At 51.4% G+C, this 6,251-nt stretch overlaps 1 long non-coding RNA gene across 1 annotated transcript in view; it reads right to left on the reverse strand.

Annotated features, from left to right (window-relative positions):
* The window catches only part of LOC149525443 (uncharacterized), a 67,162-nt gene extending 62,026 nt beyond the window's left edge, over nucleotides 1–5,136 (reverse strand). Inside the window, exon 1 of the long non-coding RNA XR_016348979.1 lies at nucleotides 5,071–5,136. This is a non-coding gene — a long non-coding RNA (uncharacterized LOC149525443). The remainder of the gene's footprint in view (nucleotides 1–5,070) is intronic.
* Nucleotides 5,137–6,251: the final 1,115 nt, after the last annotated feature.

Raw genomic sequence — 6,251 nt, forward strand, 5'->3', positions numbered from 1 at the left:
AATCCCATTTATTTTTTAGTGAGGAAAAGACTATACACCTTCCTTTATGTGAATTCAAAAACTGATGGGCTTCAAGCTTTGCAACATGCATGAATGCTACATCCCTTCTTATACCATGGTACTACTGAAAATCCTAAGGATTTAGCAGAAACTTAATAAGCTGTAAAAGCCTCACATCTATTTGGTGCCTTATAAATATTTATACTTTATGGGATACTTTGGGGTGTATGGGGTTGAATGGTAGTACCTCTAATGGGGTAGTACCTATAAAGGAGGGCTTGTCACACTTCCTTTGGAGTGGCCCATCCTTTACTGATTTTTACCGGCACCCAGCACTCACATGTGGGCTCCATGTAGTTGCTTTGACAGGCCAGCTAAACCAGGTGAGGGTAGCCGATGGGTCTGAAACCCTCGGTGAGTTAGGGACTTGCTCATCCTAGCATGCGAAGACTGCTTTGATGGATCAGGCAGAGGAAATCTTTATGATTCTACGGCTGAGAAGGCATTGCAGCAGCGCACTATGGAGTGCATGGGGCATGTCAGGCCATCTAATGCCAAGGTAGCCTCCGGAAGTAACGATTTTTTCGTGCCACTGGATTCTGACTTCTGAGGCAGAGAGAGTGGGATTGTCTCTATGCAAAGGCTTTCCCACTATAATATTCTTCACGCACAGGTTTTGTTGTGCAAAAAAAAAAGAAGTTGATAATGGGAGCATGGAACATCCATACACTCATGGACAGTGAGGAGACAATAAGACCTCATGAGAGAACAGCCCTAGTCGCTAAAGAGCTTTCACGCTATGGTATTGATATCGCTGCCTTGAGTGAAACCAGGCTTGCTGAAGGAGGATTTCTCACTGAACTAGCTAGTGGTTATACCTTCTTCTGGAAATGGAAAGCGCAGAATGAGGATAGGTCTATGGAGTCAGCCTGGCCGTCAAGACTAGTCTGATGAAACAACTTTCAGATTTGCCTGTCAGTAGTAAGGAGTGGCTCATAAAGTTACACCTACCCCTTAGGCACAAGCGGTATGCAATAGTCATCAGTGCATACGCTCCCACCATGAACAGCACAGAGGAGATAATTGAGTAGTTTTACATTGACCTCAGTTCTGTTCTGTGCTCAGTGCCGGCCAACGACAAGTTGATCTGATCTCCGTGATGCTGTGATAGTTGCTCTGTACAAGAATTAGGATGCAAGAGCCAACTGCGGGAACTTTAGAGGTATCTTAATGCTTTCCATTGCCGGGAAAATCTTCACCCGCATCATCCTGAACAGGCTGATTTCCACAGTTTCAGAAGTGAGTCTCCCCGAGTGACAATGTGGCTTCTGCCCCAATCGCAGTACTGTCGATATGAACTTCATAATGAGATAGGTGCAAGAGAAGTGCCTTGAGCAGTATATGAACCTCCACTGTCTTCATTGATCTGACAAAGGCATTCGACACGGTTAACAGAGATGCATTGTGGATCATCCTCAGGAAGCTGGGTTGCCCATCCAAGTTCATCTCACTCATCAAGCTATTTCATGACGACATGACAGGAGAGGTACTCTCGGATGGCATGCCATCTGAGAAATTTAACATCTCCAATGGCGTGAAGCAGGGCTGCGTACTTGCCCCGGGGCTTTTTAACCTGTTCCTCGCTCAAGTCCTCGTGCATGCTGTCAGAGACCTATATCTTGGTATTTACATCAGATACTGTTTGGATGGGTCACTGTTTGATTTGAGACGCCTTACAGCAAAGACCAAGACACTGGAGAGGCTTATCACCGAAGTGCTGTTTGCTGATGACTGTGCCCTTATGGCACACCAAGAGAACCACCTGCAGACCATCATTGCCAGGTTCTCTGAAGCATCCAAACTGTTCGGTCTTGCAATTAGCCTCGGAAAGTCAGAAGTCCTCTTCCAGCCCGCACCAAACAGTGCTCCTCCACAGCCATGCATCACTATCGATGGCACACTACTGAAGGTAGTGGACAGCTTTAAGTACCTGGGCAGCACAATATCAAGTGATGGATCCCTTGACAAAGAGATTACAGCGAGGATCCAGAAAGCCAGTCAGGTACTTGGGAGATTGCATATTAAAGTTCTCCAGCACAAAGGTATTCGCCTTTCAACTAAACTCAAGGTATATAATGCCATGGTCCTCACCTCTCTCCTGTATGGATTTGAAACATGGACCCTGTACCGTAGGCACATCAAGCAGATGGAACAGTTTCACATGCGCTCCCTACGATCAATCATGAGAGTACGCTGGCAGGACTGAATTACTAACCAAGAAGTGCTTGATAGAGCTAGTTCCACAAGTATGGAAACCAAGATCCTCCAGACCCAACTTTGATGGTCTGACCATGTTCTCCGAATGGACGAAAGCAGGATCCCAAGACAGCCGTTCTACGGGGAGCTGGTACATCGGAGTCACAAATAGTAAAGCCCAAGGAAGAGGTATAAGGATAACATGAAGACCAACTTGCAGCGGACAGACCTTCAACCTCAACAATTTGAACTAGCTGCTGTAGACAGGAATAATTGATGTTCCCTTATGAGGAAAGCAGTGACAAAGTTTGAGGACAACCGCTGCCAACACCTCACAGCTGCATGTGAAAGACGACATAGAGCTGCATTCTCTCCTGTCCTGACAACTGGCGTCCCATGCCCTATCTGTAACCGCATGTGTGCTTCAACCTTTGGGCTCCGGAGCCACGTGAGTTTCCACAAATGAAATGCACATGTCTTCCTTGGCTCCCGAGAGACAACCAACAACAACAACTTTATGGGAGAACTGTATCTAGTACAGTAGCTCCCAAACTTTTAATGGTGGCATCCCCCTGGGAACCAGGGCCGCAACTGGGGGAAGGGAACAAGATGTGGACATGAGTAAAGGGACTGAGGCTGAGACCACGGACAAATCTGCAGCCAGGGTGAGGCTGGCCAGGCCCAGGAAGTAAAACTGTAGCCATGGACTTGCTGGGCTGAGGCTGAGGATAAGACTGGGGCCATCACTGGGATCCAGAACCACAGCAGATCACAGCTGGGTAGCGTTCCCCCTCCATTCCCAGTGGAAGATGGACCAGGCTGGGCCCCACCATACCCACTTGAATGTTCCTGCATGTTCCCAAGGGAGCACACTCCAAGTTGAGGACCACACATCTAAAAGACTAGCTTTAAAACCTCATATAATACACATTCCTCTCCATGGGTATGTCTACACTTGCACCCTAGTTCGAACTAGGGATGCAAATGTAGGTGACCAAAATAGTAAATTAAGTGGGGATTTAAATATCCCATGCTTCATTCACATAATTGCACCCATGCACTGTTTCGGAACTCAGCTGTTTGAGGAGTAACATTAGTTTGAACCAAGGGGTTTGATTCGAACTAATGTTCTTGGGCCGAAACAGTGCGTGGGCAAGATTATGCTAATGAAGCATAGGATATTTAAATCCCCTCTTCATTTACTATTTCGGTCGCCTATATTTGCATCCCTAGTTCGAACTAGGGTGCAAGTGTAGACGTACCCTATGTCTGTTTTACCAAATGTAATGCTTCCTTGCTTCTCAAATGAGACGAAGTGCTCTACAAATGGTATTGAATTAAGCTCCATGAATGAAAGCCACTGTTCAAGTCCCAACTATTTTAACTAAATGTTAATACAGTGGACCCTTTCTTCCATGTCTTGAGTATAAACTTGCCTGATGGCACTGTAAGTACATTGAGGCACCATTTCTTTCATGTTCACTTTTAAGTCAATATATTATTTCTACCGAGATTTCCATATAGCTGCATTACCAGTTTGGCACCAGCACTCTGGTGTGTGTGTAGCAAGAATTCAATAATTTGTAGCATTAGAAATTCAAATCTTATGAGATCCTATCCTACAGCTAAGACTTCATCAGAGTTAACTATGTCCTTCAGCACATGAAAAATTCACTGGCCTTGGAAGATATAGTTAAGAGATCAGTGGTGATGAAACTGTGTTTAGGGTGGGGCTGCTGAGCTGTGCCCTTCTCCACCCTCATCACCCCCAGCTGTGCTCATACCTAGGGTTGCCATCTCTCCTGTTCCGGACACCATTGCTGCAAATGTCTGGTATGTCTGATCCAGAAGAGTTGGCAACCTAAGCACCACTGGAAGCAGCTGTGGAGAACCAGGTCAAAGCCAGGAGCAGAGCTCTAGGAGGTGACAAGACCCTGAACAGCAGTGAAGCCTCCAGAACTGGTGGCCTGGACCCCAGGGATGGTGGGTGGTAAGAGCCCAGAGGGGGCTGCCCACAGGCCAGCAATGGGGCCACTGGGCACAAAAAGTGGATGCAAGCCCCAATATGCAGACTGCACTACGTTCTCCAGATCCACTGCCCCTGGGAGAGGTGCAGGAGGTACCAAGTGACCAGAAAACCCCTTCTGCCATAGCAAGGTGCTGTGCTGCTGTAGTGTTACCAGTATAGACAACCCCTCCCTGGAAGGTGAGCCTGTTGTAGATTTGAGTGCCACTTCTAATCAGGCTGCCCTCTCCAGCGGAGAGCCCGGTTTGCCCAGCCACAGTGCAGCCCCCTTGTCCCCTGCAGGGGAACAGTTTGGAAATCGCTTTCCCAGATTCAGGTCCGACTCCTCCACCTCTAGGCCTGGGCAAAGTTCAGCCTCTGGCGGCCCCCCCCCCCTTAGAGCAGACAGGCAGTGGCCAGGGCGGCACGTGACCCAGGCCCGCCCCGCCCCGAGTGAGTGGCGCGAGACCCGCCCGAGGCCGTTCAGGGCTGGCCACACGGCCTCTCAGAACGTCACGGGCAGCGCAGGGAGACTGCGGCCCGTGAGAGGGCGGGGCAGGGCCCTTCCGGGCCCGGGACGGGCGTGGAGGGGTTTGCGCTCAGTAACGGCCGCGCCAAGGCGCCGTCCCCATCCTGCGCCCGTGGGCTCCGTCCCCTCGCGCGTGCCGCTTCCCCAGCACCGTCCCTGCCAACGCGGCGCGGCTCTGGCCCCGCACCCGCCGTCCCGCGCGAGGCCTATGGTCACAGGCTGCCAGGCATAGGGACAAACCGCCACGTCCCGCCCAGCTGCAGGGGGGAAGAGAACTTACAGGTCTCCCCCACTGCGTGCCTGCGTCACGCCGCCAGAACTACGCGCGCCGTGACGTCACGCCGCCACCCGCCCTGAATACCGCCTCCCCATCCCGCAGCTGCTTCGGCGCCGTGTGCGCAGGCGCGGCCTGTCTAGTCCCGCTCATCAACCCGGGCAAGCTGCGTGGGCCGATCCCATTGCAGCCCCCGCTCCCCCTGCACGAGCTGGGGCCTAAGCTGCCCGGCCCTGCTCCGTCTGTGGGTTAAAGCTCAGCGTGTGTCCAAGCCTGGGCCGCCTGCCTGCGGTGCCGGGCCTGTTGCAGCTTGGGGCGAGCGGGGGCTGCACGGGGGCCCAGCACAGCGCCGGGCTGCAGGCCGGGAGGCGTCGGGTCGTCCTTTAAGGAACGACTTGTTTTGAAATGGGATCAACGTGCCTTGGGGCTCAGTGTGAAAAGCTGGAGGGGGGGGGGGGGTATTTACAGCGGGGAAGGTGGCAACGGGCTGGGCAATATGAAGCCTGCCCCGGGGCTGCTTAAGCTGGGCTCTGTCGCGTGGTGCTGCTGTCACCAAACTGGGCCTCCCCGCATGCTGTGGTGGCACCGCTGCAGGGCCAGGCCTCACCTCATTGTATGGTGGCGCCGGATTGTGTCTCACTGTGTGATGGTGCTGCTGCCAAGCTGGGCCTTGCCAGGCCGTGTGGTAGCACCATCATGGGGCTCTGGTACTGGGTAGAGCAGTATTACTGGCCTGGGGCAGCATGGTGTCAAAAGTAACAGAAAGCAATAGCCCTGGTGCCAAACGTGCAACCCAGTGCTCACTTTCTAGGACTGAAGCAATTTTCCTGCAGGCACGATGACTGCCATATATATCTTTGCTCTTTGGGTGAGGTATTCTGACCATCTCTACAAGTAAAGGTAGCCACCAGCTCCCATTGTTTTTAGTGAGTCTGAAACCAAGCTGCACTCAGCAAATGTGGTTGCTGCTCTGTTATGCTTTATTGGAGGAGGGAAAGTGGAGAGCAGAAGTAAAGGTGCTAGGAATAGGGAGGAATAAGAAATGGTAGAGGGGTGGGCAAGGAACAGGAAGGAAAATGAGGGAAGTGCAAGGAGGATGTAAATTGGAGTTCTCAAGGATCTAGGGAATGTGGGATTTAGGAGGAGGCAGAGAAAGAATCAGGAAAGATTGAGGAAGTGTAGGGAAA

This window comes from Pelodiscus sinensis, chromosome 2 (genome assembly GCF_052426305.1).
Source record: "Pelodiscus sinensis isolate ZL-2025 chromosome 2, ASM5242630v1, whole genome shotgun sequence".
Lineage (NCBI taxonomy): Eukaryota > Metazoa > Chordata > Testudines > Trionychidae > Pelodiscus > Pelodiscus sinensis.